Below are 11,860 nucleotides of genomic sequence, written 5' to 3' on the forward strand. Positions count from 1 at the left end.
TGACTCCTTTGCCCTGAAGGGCCTGCGGTGTTGTGTGGCTCTGTGGAACAGTACAGCAAAAGGACCCCGGCCAATTCCAGACAGCCTGGCCTCTGGCGATTGAGAAATTTGTTCAGTGTCCCACCCTCTACAATTCTAAGGAAAATAAAGTAGGAACCGGGGTAGGCCAGACACTGCGGGGGAAGGCATTTCAGTCAATCAATTCTACAATCATTTATCATATTCGTCAAACTCTTTCTGGAGGAGCAAAGACACAGTGCCTGCACTCTTGGGTCCTGGTCAAATACATTCATTCAGTCACTCATTCACTGCGTAAACACTCTGGAAGAGGTGAGCAGTGACCTTCACGTGGTGAAACCTTTGGTCAATTCTCAGTCTTCACATTATTCAACCTGACTGTGGGATTTGACAATTGATCTCTCTCTCCTTGAATGCTGTGTTCACTTGGCCTCCAGGACCACTCTTGTCTTGATTCTCCTCCTACTTCACTGGCAACTCAGAAGGGGTGGGTTCTTTTCTGCTCTCACCTGCCTTCCTGAATTCTACACCCTGGAGTGCCCCAGGTTTGTCCTTGGACTTCTTTTCTTGGCAATGTTGATTCATTTCCTTTGGTGATCTAATCCAGTCTTCTGGTTTTAAATACTATCTATATGATAACAACTCCCAAATTTGTATTTCTATCCCAGATCGCTCCATTCCAGACACATAACATCCAACCAGCTATTCAACATCTCCACTTGCACGAGACTACAGGCGTATCAAGCATAAGTCCAAAACTAAATTCCGGATCCACCCCACCTCTCTCATAGTCTTCTTCTCTCTTTAGATTGCAACACCATCAGGCCAGTTCCTCAGATCGAAAATCTTGGAGTCATTCTTGCCTTCTTTCTCTTATATTCCACATCTAATCCATCAGCAAATCCTACTTTGAAAATATATCCAAAATACTGCCATGGTCCAAGTTACCATCGTCTTTTGCCTCGATTATTACAATAGCCTTGTGACTTGTCTCCCTCCTTTTGCCCATGACCCTCTGCACAGTCTTCTCTTAATATAATGGTCAGAGTGAACCTGTTAAAATGTGCATCCGATGAGATCACTTCTATTTTTAAAATACTGACATAGCTCCCCACTTCCCTCTGAGTACAAACCACAGTCCACACACACAACGTCCTGGACTTCATCTCCTCTGCTGCCCTCACTCATTCTGCTCCAGCCACGCACCCTCCGCGCCGCTCCTCTGCGCTTGCTGTCCTTTGCCTGGAATGCTTTTGCCTCCAACACCTGCACAGCTTCAGTCCTCACTCCTTCTGGCATTTGCTAAAATGCTATCTTCTCAGTGGGGCTTTCTAAGGACTCCTTATTGAAAACTCTGCCCCCACCCTGTACTCCCCATTCTCCCTCCCTGCTTTATTTTCCTCGATGGCATGTATCTCCAGTATCGATATTCCACATGTATTTATTTATTATTTAGCTCCCCTATTGCAACGTAAGCTTCAGGAGTACAGAGATTTTCTTTTAGTTTGGCATTTTTTAAAGGATTTATAAAGTGACACAACCCAAAGCTGGCAGCTGCCTCTTACACACTCATCTCTTTAATGTCGTTATTATTTAAGTCCCAGTTTAAATCCCTTTTCTTAAAACATTGGAAGGCAAATGTCTAAAACACTAAAAAGTCAACCTTTCAAATGGAGAGGAGAGGGGGTTTTATCTGTTTGGTCCACTGCTGTATTCCCGGTGCTGGAATGGTGCCTAGCACAGAGAATGAGCTCGACAAATAATGTGACTGGGTGAGTTTTCATAGCTTGTACCTACCATCTTTCACCCACTCTGCTAGAAGCTAGGACTGCAAAGATCCACATCTCTGCCTCAGTTGAGCTGATGACCAAATATAAACAGAGATGCAGGAATAAGTCAGATATTGAGGGTGGGGGTCGTAAGTGATGCATCTTTGAAGGCTGTGATCACAGGGAGGAAGAATGACTTCTGCCTGGGGGAGTCAGGAGAGGCTTCCTAAAGGAGGTGGCATCTGAAGAGGGCCTTGAAGGATGAATAGTGCACCAGTTGGATTATTTAAGGTAAAGCTAGCTGCTACAACAGCTGAATCTCCAAATCGTAGTGATGCACTGGAATAGATGTTTATTTCTTACTCACTTAAAGCCAAGTCCAAGGCTAAGTTTGGTGGGAGGCTCTCCTCCAAGTGGGGATAAATGAGCCAGGCCTCTCTCCTCTTGGGGCTCTGCCATCTTCAACTCATGGCTTCCAAGGTTGCCACAGAAGGACAAGAGCAGGAAGAACTTGTGGATCAGATTTCCACAGCCTTGGCCTGAAAGTGGTACCCAATCCTTTCTATATTCCATTGACCAGAACTCAGTCACATGGCCACAGCTCACTGCAAGGGAGGCTGTGTGCCCAGGAGGAAGAGAAAGGAGTCCAGTGGACAGCTAACCAGTCTCTGTAATTCCAGGCATAATGGAGTAGGGATAGACTCCAGAGAGAAAGAAGAGTATGAAAGTTTGGTGTGTTTGGGGAGAGCTGTATGGTGGCAACTCAGAGTGTGTGAAGGAGAGTAGCTAGCGATGAAGCTAGAAATGCAGGCAAGACACCTGTGAAGGGCTTGTGTTTACCATGAAAAAGACTTTGGACTTCAATCCTGAGGGCACTGAAGGTGAACCATCCATTCTCAACCCTATCATCACATCACTGAGATTGGCAGGGTGGCCTTTCTGGGACCACAAGAAAGGCCTAAATCAGGTAGGAGTTGTAGTTGGACGAAATAGAGAGAGGAAAATGGGAGGAGAGGAGAGATACACTCCAACCACAAGTGCTGCCTCAGTGAGCGGCTCAGCCCCGCCCATCAACCGGTCCCATCTTTCTGATCGCCCTGTGGCATAATGACTATTCTCCACGCCTCGCCCCCATCATGTGCTTATTTCATTAGGTAATCCCTGGCACGGATACCATCTCCTGACTCTTCGTGAGGTGTGGGGTGCCAGTTCTGCTCCCCATAGCATTCTTCTTCATCAAGGTGAGACTGCGCTTCATTTCCCATGACATCATGACTAACTGTCTGTATGCCTCTCAGGACGCATTGCCCAACCACACTTCCAGCCTGTTTTGAAAGTTTTCTTAACTCTTTTCCCTTAGAAATATTTCCCCCAATTGTTTGAATGGTAGAAACAAAAAATCTAAAGTTAATTAAAGCTTAGACAGTAGTTGGTCATGAATGCCTGAAATTATCATTTGAAATTATTTCTTTGGGTCCAGAAAGCCTTTGGATAGCTGAGAGACCTCCGTTTCAATCTTTGGCTACCATCCGGACCCCTCCGCTCCACCACTGACAAGTCGAGATGCTGGGCGAGTGAGGCACCCCTCGGGGCCTCCCTTCTCACACCAAAGGGCCTCTAAGGACCTTGCCAGCTCTAATGTATGAGCTGAAGTAAACTAACACCTCAGAGAGATGAGTTGAGAGTGTGGGGAGTGAGGCGTTCCAGGAGAGTGGAGCACGGGTGGGTGGCTCCGGGCCCACTGTGGGGCGGGACGTGGTCCCAGAGACAGACTCTGCCACCTTGCTCCTCTGCAGACGGTCTCAGGGTCTGAAGGGAGTCAGAGCCCACCTGATCTAACCACTAGGGTGAAACCACCAGCCCAATTCAAAGAAGCCTAAATGCTGACTTTTCTTGTAAAATGAGTCCCAACATCCTCTTTAGATAAGAGGCAAAAAAAAAAAAGACATTTCAATCCAGAATATAGTTATTTTCCAATTTGGTTGCTCATAGGCCAGTTGTTCCCTCTTCTCTGCTTCCAGTCTTGACCACAAGCTCCACTTGCCACTGGCGGTGTTTCCTGAGTGGCTTATTCTTACAGTCTCATCTAAAGAAGCGTCTCTCTTTTCTCATTACAAATGCAACACACGCTTATTAAGTTTATTGTAAAAAAAAACTGGAAAGTATGAAATAGAAGGACGGAAGGGAGGGGAAGGAAAGAGGGAGAGAGGAAGGAAGGAAGAGATAGATAAAGCTAGCTAGAGAGGAAGGACGGATCCAGAGATAGCTACTGGTAACAGTTTGAATTGCCTTTCTAATTAGAGCTATCTTTTAAACAATCAGATTGAGATCACATTGCATAACTGTTTTGTTACTTAGTTTTCCCCACTGAACAACGTAGCCAACATTTCCCCAGATTCTTAAATATTCTTCCATAGCACCATTTAAATGGATCGATCTTCTCCGTAGATCTCAATTTATTTAACCTGCTGTAGAATATTCAGATTATTTCAGGGTTTTGCTGTTGTGTTTTAGATAACATAGAGGTAAACACATCCTGATATACATGTTTCTTTCTGTAGTCGCAGACTATTTCTTTAGGAAAAAATATTTCTAGAGATGGGTGGATTTGCTACATCAAAAATTCTGATAATTCTAAAAGCTTTTAGATGATTATCATCAAACTGCCCTTCAGAAGCGATGCACTAGTTTCTAGTCCCATCCGCAGTGTGTGTCCGTTTCTTCACATCTTCACCAACATTGAGTGTTACTGTTTTTAAAAATCTTTACTAACTTGAAAATTCTACCCTAATCTTAATCTTTACTTGCTCAACAGTAGACCAGAGAAAAGGATTTTTCGTGGAGAAAAGTTGTGATTCTAAAGCCTAATCTAAGCACATCCTCAGTAAATATCTGTGTGAGTGCTAGGCAGATCTCTTTCGGCAGAGTTATTTTAGTCTAGCGGATACATTGCTGGAGTAGGAGGCCCACCTCAGAGTCCTTTGAAGTTACCAGCTATGGGACAGCAAGCAAATTGTGAGGCTGCTCAGTGCCAGGTTTCTTTTAGTGAAATGGTGAGATTAACACTCAGGCTGTTCAGCTCACAGGGTGGTTGCGAAGATGAAGTAAGAAAATGTGCATAGAAGTCCTTTGGAAACCATGACAACACTACACAAATACGGGGGAGTCTTAATGTTGCTGTCACTATCACAGTGAAAGATCATATTATAGCTGATCTTACATATATCAAAGTACTGTTTTTAGACACAGCATCCCATAGTCCATAGTCAACTAAAGGTTTTCCCTCTGCACCCCAGCAGGATTAGACCATCACCCTGGCGATCTGAGAGACTGTGGGGTGAGAAGGAGCGAGCTCAGAGCTGCTTCCTTAAAGCTTCCAGCTTCATAAATTAGACCTGGGTGCACCTACAAAAAGCAGGCAGGGATGTCAGAGGAGGAACTGAGACCAGCATGAGCCACAAAAGCTCCCTGTAGTTAGCACCAGGGGACAAGCCCCACCAAGTCTTGGGAGGGAGGGGGGCTGGGGAAGAAGCTGTGGCCCTCAGGCAGGGTCAGATTTGAGGTCTCCCTCAAGTGATTCCAGCTCTGGGGGCCTCCATGGACCCTGTTCTCATCCAGATTTAGTTGCCCCATCCCTCCTCCAGTCAGAAATGCCTCCTGCCTCTAGAAAGGAGCTGGGTGGTAAGAACAGGATGCCCACAGCCCTGGTCGATCTTGGCTCTGTCACTTGTTCTCCCCGGTCTCTGTTTCCTCATCTGTAAAATGGGGACAGGACTACTTATCTTCCAAGAACATTGTGAGTATTTCAAAGACTAAAGGGCGTTGCCACTGGCACCCCCTCAAGGGTGCCCTGTCCTTGGTAGGGGCTGGTGGGAAGCTGTGGTTTGCCTGGAATCTCTGGTGAAACTGCAGAGAACAAGGAGGCCTGTGACAAGCTGATAAGGAGGGGAAGGGGCTCGAGAGCCGGGACTTTGGGTTTGATATGAAAGATAACGGGGGCCACCCAGGCCCAGAGAGAAGAGTTACAGCAGCCAGCGGGTCTGGCAGTTGAAGGGCAGCTGGTGGGAAGGTGGAGGAAGGGCTCTGGGAAAGTCGGGGAAGCGGGGGTAGGGCAATAATTCCGAGCTGCTCGGGGCGGCAGAAACTAGTTTGGTCCTGCTGTTTAGCATTTGTGAGCTCCTCATTAGCATTTGAAGGAAGTGCCTGCAGCTCTGGCAAAGCCTTTGAGCCCTGCCAAGAGAGCTGGGCGGCCACCGGGGAGTGGGGAGATGGCTCTGACATCAGCCTGATTTCCCAATTCAGAGCCACCGTGGCTAGGGGACTCCAGGAGGAGGGGCTGCAGCTGCTTCGATCCCAGCTAAAGCTAAAATGCATGCTATTGGTCCAATATGGAAACCACAGGAATCTTGGAAAGAAAAAACATTACTGTAATGGGAATAGGGAACATGTTGAATTATTAACTCAAACTTCACTATATCCTGTGAAATAGAGACTAGTGTTGTCTTCTTAGAAATAACGTGTCCGCAGCAGTTTCAGAAACAGACGCCTGGAGGCAGTCCTAGTCACACCAGATGCTCGTATCACGAGAATTTCCCAGAATTTTGTGCCCTCCACTTAGAAACTAGGTGTTTACTTAATGGGGGGGAATCAGGCCAATTTTTGGCTTTGGAGCCCAAGGATGTCAAGTGGGCATGTTCAGGGGTTCAGGTTCTGGAAGAAGCGCAGGAGGCACTGCATGTGGGGCTGTCTTCTCCTCCGCGGCGAGGGGGAGGACGTAGGGGACGGGCGTGGAGGGCAGAGCCCCAGGAGGCCGCCCAGGCACAGGCGCCCGCGGCGCAGCCCGGTTACCCCGAAACGAAACTCGCTTTAGAAACGCAAGTGACTCACCGAGGAGCGGGGGACTGAGCGGGTGACATGCGCCCCGCTCCGAGGGCCGCGGGGGAGCCGGCGGCGCCCCGCCAGGAGAGCCCCCGGGGTGCTGCGGAGCCCACGGAGCTCAGGCCCGCGAACGAGGGGCTGGGGGAGTGTGAGGTGCTGAAGGAGCACTGGGCTTCAGGGTCACAGCGTGGAGTCCCGAATAACTCGCCCGCCCGCTGGACTAGCCAACGGACTCGATTCCGTGGGCCAGGCTAGACGGAGCTTTGGTCCAGAGCGGCTTCTGTTCTTAAAACCTGGTTTCCAGTCTCTCTCTTCCCCACCCCTCCCCCACCGCGCCACACGGACCCGGCCTCTCTTGGGGGCTGTTTCTAGGCGGGGTCGAGTGTGGCCCAGGGACTGTGCTGAGCCCCGCACTGGTGAGGCCTGAGAAGCCCGAGTAACAGCATCAAAGACCAAGTGCGGCGGGGGGAGTAGGGGCCAGCAGAGGAGCGAGCTGTGAGGAGGAGGCTCGAGACCCCACAGAGGGGCTGATGCGAATCACCTACTGCCCCGCGCCCAGCGGGCTCTCGGGACAGCCAGCCCTCCGAGCTGCGGCCCGCTGGCCTGTCAGATGCTAACATCGCTCCTTCCAGGATGAATGAGTCAATTCCATCTCCAAAGGGAGTGTTTTCCGAACAACTGAGCTAGATGAAATAACAGAGGGAGTGGGGCCTCACTGGTTAAGAGCTAGGACTCCCGGGTAAAACTGGGTGGGAATCTTGACTTTGCCACATGCGGCTGTGTGACCTTGGGTGAGATAATCAACTTCTCTGCGCCTGAGTTTTTCTTATCTGTACAGGAGAGGTAATGACAATAGCATCTGCTTCTTAGACTGTTGTACAAATTACAGGTGTTAATCTTTGTAGAGTGCCTAGGACAGGTCCTGGCACATAGTTTCTTTAAAGTGTTTTTAAATACATATGTTATTATTTTAATAACACATCTCCCTGACTAGATACACACTCTGAGATCCCTGTCTGGGTTTGCTAATAATTGTACGTCCAGTGCTTAGCACAGCATACAGTAAGCACTCAGCTATTTGTTTGGACGGAGGGAACCTCCCAAGCATTCTTGGACTCCACGACAGAGGAGACTGGAGCCCCCGCTCCCCCATCCAAGAGATAAAGGCATGCTGGTCCAGTCAACAAAGTGGAGAAGGAACCCCAACGCCTCTGTGGTGACGTGGTTCCCTGTTCTCAGATCCTTGGACTTCTCTTTGTCTTTACCACACAGGATGTGGGGCCAAGATGTTGTCTGACTGGAGGAAGTCATTCTGAGTCAGAAGTGTCTGCCCAGGCGCAGGTGTGGGCCCAGGGTCCGCTGCCTTGTCCTCGGTCCCCGACACTCCCCTGGGGAAGAGCAGCCAGCGCCCCAGACAGCTCAGTAGCTGTGGGCAGAGGGCCAGCCTCCCTCCCCTGCTCTCCAGTCCCCTGGGGCCGGTTGAGGCTTGGGCTGCACGCCTCTGTGACAGAGAGAGCTCCAGCCCAGTCTCTGACTGAGAATGTCAACATTCTCCCCTCAGCTCACAAGGTGAACACGTCTGCAGGGCCCTGCGTGGCCCTCTCCGATGGAGACTCTGCTGGGACCAAAGTAAAGTGACGTCCCATAGTTCACTGGGTCCAAGTCACCTTTGATGTAAAGTCTGCTTAATGTACGCAGCACTGAGAAAGAGTAAATACCGACGATGAAACACTCCATTGATTTTAAGATTTACTCCACTTTCAGTGATAAACATGAAAAAGATGCATCTTAGAAATGATGAAGCCAGAGCACCGTTGCTACATTCAAACAGCAGGGAGAAAAGAGAAGCAATCGGAAGAGATGGGTCCCATGTTCCACCTGCAAATCCACCCGTCACGTGCTCTGCCCTCCCTCTCTTGATGGCTGCACTGCCCTTGCTCCCGTCCAGCCGCCCTGCCTCGGTGTGCTAGGTCCCACCCCTTGATGCAGCTAAGGACACACTCCAGCCATCCTCACTCCTCTCCTGCACCTAGTTAATCTCTTCCTCTGTACAGGTTTCCACCGCCTAGAACTACCGAATAACGTCTTCCTCCTTGATCCCTCTCCAGTGCCGTTCTTGACTGTACTGTACACAAAATTCCTTAAAGGAAACGTCCGCTCTTGTTCCCTTCTCCTCCTCTCCCCCCAAGTTTTGCCTTGAGCCTTGAGCCCTAATGGGAACACCAGGCTTCTGTGCCCATCAGTCCATCTAAGCAGGTCTCTGTCAAGGTCCCCACTGACCTTCCATTGCTGAATCCCATGGTTCACCCTAGTCCTTAGCTTCCTCCCCTCCCAGCAGCAGGTGGCTTTCAGGTACCACCCTCTGCTGGCTCCCCTCCAGCCCCTGGCTCCTCCCCCCACACTGGCATGCCCTGAGGACCAGACCTCTTCTCTGCCTGCGTCACTCCCCCGGTGACCTTATCCAGTCCTGTGGCTTTAATTACCATCCTAACTTTAATAAGTACTGTCTCCAGCTCTGGCCTCTGCCCTGAACTCAGGGCTCGTGTATCCTATAGGGATCCCAAGCGAGTACGTCCAAAACCAAACTTTTGCGTTCTAACCTCGAGAAATCTTCCCCGTCTTAATGAATGGCAGTTTTTCCAGTTACTCTGGCCAGAAACCTTGGAATTTGAATCATCCTTGATTACTCACTTTCTCTCACCTCCAGTCCATCAGCACATCCTTTTGGATTTCAAAATATCCCCAGAATAACATCGCATCCTACAGTTTCCACCCGCTACCGCCCTTGCCCAGGTCTCCGGCCTCGTCTGCCTGGGCTGTGGCAGGGGCCTCCTGTGGGGTTCCCCTTGTCCACCTGACTCTCACATTCTACCCTTCACGCAGAAGCCAGAGTGACCCCTAAAAGGGCACCACAGACCCTGTCACGGGTGTCTCTGCTCAGACTCTCTGAGGCTCCGGTCTCAGGCAGAAAAGCCTAAGCCTCCTGCAGGATGCAGCCCTGGCCCCTCGGGCTCCCCTCTCCCCACTCTCCCCTCCGCTGGTCGCTGGTCAGCTCCAGCCTCGCTGGCCTTCTCCGTGTTTCTAGAACACACTGAGCGCTCTCCTACTTCAGACAGTTTCTTCGGCCCCAGCCACCTGCTCACGGCCTCCCCCTCAGGTCTTGGCTCCCCTGTCACTCCATCAGAGTGATCTTCCCCGACTGTCTCCCACACACTAGCCCTCCAGACGTCATTCCCTCTCCCTTCCCGGCTGTCTTTTCCTGCACATGTCACGTCCTCCCATGCTGCACATCTGTTTGTTTGTTGGCTGTGTCTGTGGCCCCCACTTGAACCCAAGCTCTGTATGGCAGAGATTCTGTTCACTGCTGCATTCCAGCACTTCGGAGCCTGCCTGGCACATGGGGGGCCTCCGTGAAGCTTTATGCAGTGACTTCTGATGTGGAGGAAAACTTTCTTTATGCAGCAATGTTGGGACTGTGACCGTTTTTCCTACTCCTTTCTACAGCTAGGTCACTGGGAGTTACAAGAAAGGCATAAAGTGTTTCCTGGAAGTTGTCTGAAAATGCAGAGAACAGCTGCCTTGTTAATCTTACAACAGGATTGCGCTGAGGGCCTCCGCTCAGGGCCTGAGTGCTTGTGCAACTGAGGAGTCCGGCCAGGGTTCACCCCCATCACTGCACTGACCCAGCTGGCCTCATCTGCCGTCATCTCCTCATCCTTGCTGCCACGAGCCGCCTTGCCCCACCCGCCTCCCTGTCCTCTTCCTCTCATGCCTGTAGGGGCCTGACTGTCCTTGCTCAACTTCTGTCTCCCTTTGCCCCTCAGCTCTCCCCCTGTGCACCCTTGCCTCTTTCTCCAAACCCTTCTTAAGACATTTATAAGCTTGTGCGGCACATGCCTGTGTCCCAATCTGTGCCTGTTGTCCACCCCCCACCAACCACCCCCCAAGACTGAAGTATTTGAAGGCTTGGGTTGTGTCTAACTCATCTTTGTATCCCTAACCCCTAACACAGTGGCTGGCATGTCCTGAGTGCTCCAGAAATGTTTGCTGAATGACTGAATGAGTTCTCTATTTTCAACAGGTTGGTTTTTTCACAATTTCCCCAACAGAGGCTGAGCTTATTCTTGGCAGAATTTGCTCATGGCATGCCCTCCAACCAGCAGCCCCTACCCCTCATTTCTACACACACATACACACACACACTCATGACTACCCTTCAATAGCTAACTCTTAGTTGAGCAAAGTATTTGGGCTCAGAAAGCATTTATTGTCCATTTACAACATTGTGGTACTGTACCCAGTGGTTCATAAAGGTTTATTGGTTGGAAACAGTTTTCTCCATTAGCCCTTTCTTTACAATGCCAGGCAATGTGCGTCTTCTCCCCTGCCAGAGCTTGGATGGTTGGTTCTGCAGAGAGGCAGCAGAGTCTGGCGTGTGGCTGTGACTGATGTATAAGGGCTGGGTCAGATTGCCTGGTTCAAACCCAGGCATCCCTACTCATTGGCTGCCTGGCCTTGGCCACGTTACTTCTATCTGAGCATCTGCTCCCTCATCTATAAAACAGGGATAATAAAAATCAGCTCCTTCAGAGGGCTGCTGGGAAGACTAAATGAGATAGTACATCGAAGCACGAAGATCAGGATCAATGAACGAGAGCTGTTACTGTCAGCTCACAGTTTACGCCTGACGCGCCTTCCTACTCTGTGAGCTGTCGTGCTGTATTTTCTAATTCCGTCCTATATGTAAATGATCCTTTAAGTGACAGTTCATGTTCCTGAAAGGCTCAAATCATGAACAAATAGTAGGTCAGGAATGGACATAGAGGAATTAAGTTGTTCCAATTGTATGAGATCAAGGCTGAATCTCTTCTTCCTACTTGGCGGGTCTTTTCCTCAGGCATTTCGCACGTGATTACATAAATGGTTATACATGTGTAAGTCAGCGTGGCTGACGGCAGGCTGCTGTGTCGGGAGTGTGTAGGAACCCTTTGGGCTGGAGCTGTCATTCTTTTTCCTAATCAGCCGGAATGCTGAATTGACAGCAATGTCACATGAGGCATCAGCCAACGCATTCCTCGGCCCTGGTTTTGATGCTGGTTCTGCGTTTGTGCAGCTGTGTTCCTTTGGGTACGGTCAGTAAGGATTAAGTGTTAAGTGCCTGGCCCACATCTAAGGGCTCAATATGTGGATATTAC

The sequence above is a fragment of the Equus asinus genome, chromosome 9 (genome assembly GCF_041296235.1).
Source record: "Equus asinus isolate D_3611 breed Donkey chromosome 9, EquAss-T2T_v2, whole genome shotgun sequence".
In the NCBI taxonomy this organism is placed as follows: domain Eukaryota; kingdom Metazoa; phylum Chordata; class Mammalia; order Perissodactyla; family Equidae; genus Equus; species Equus asinus.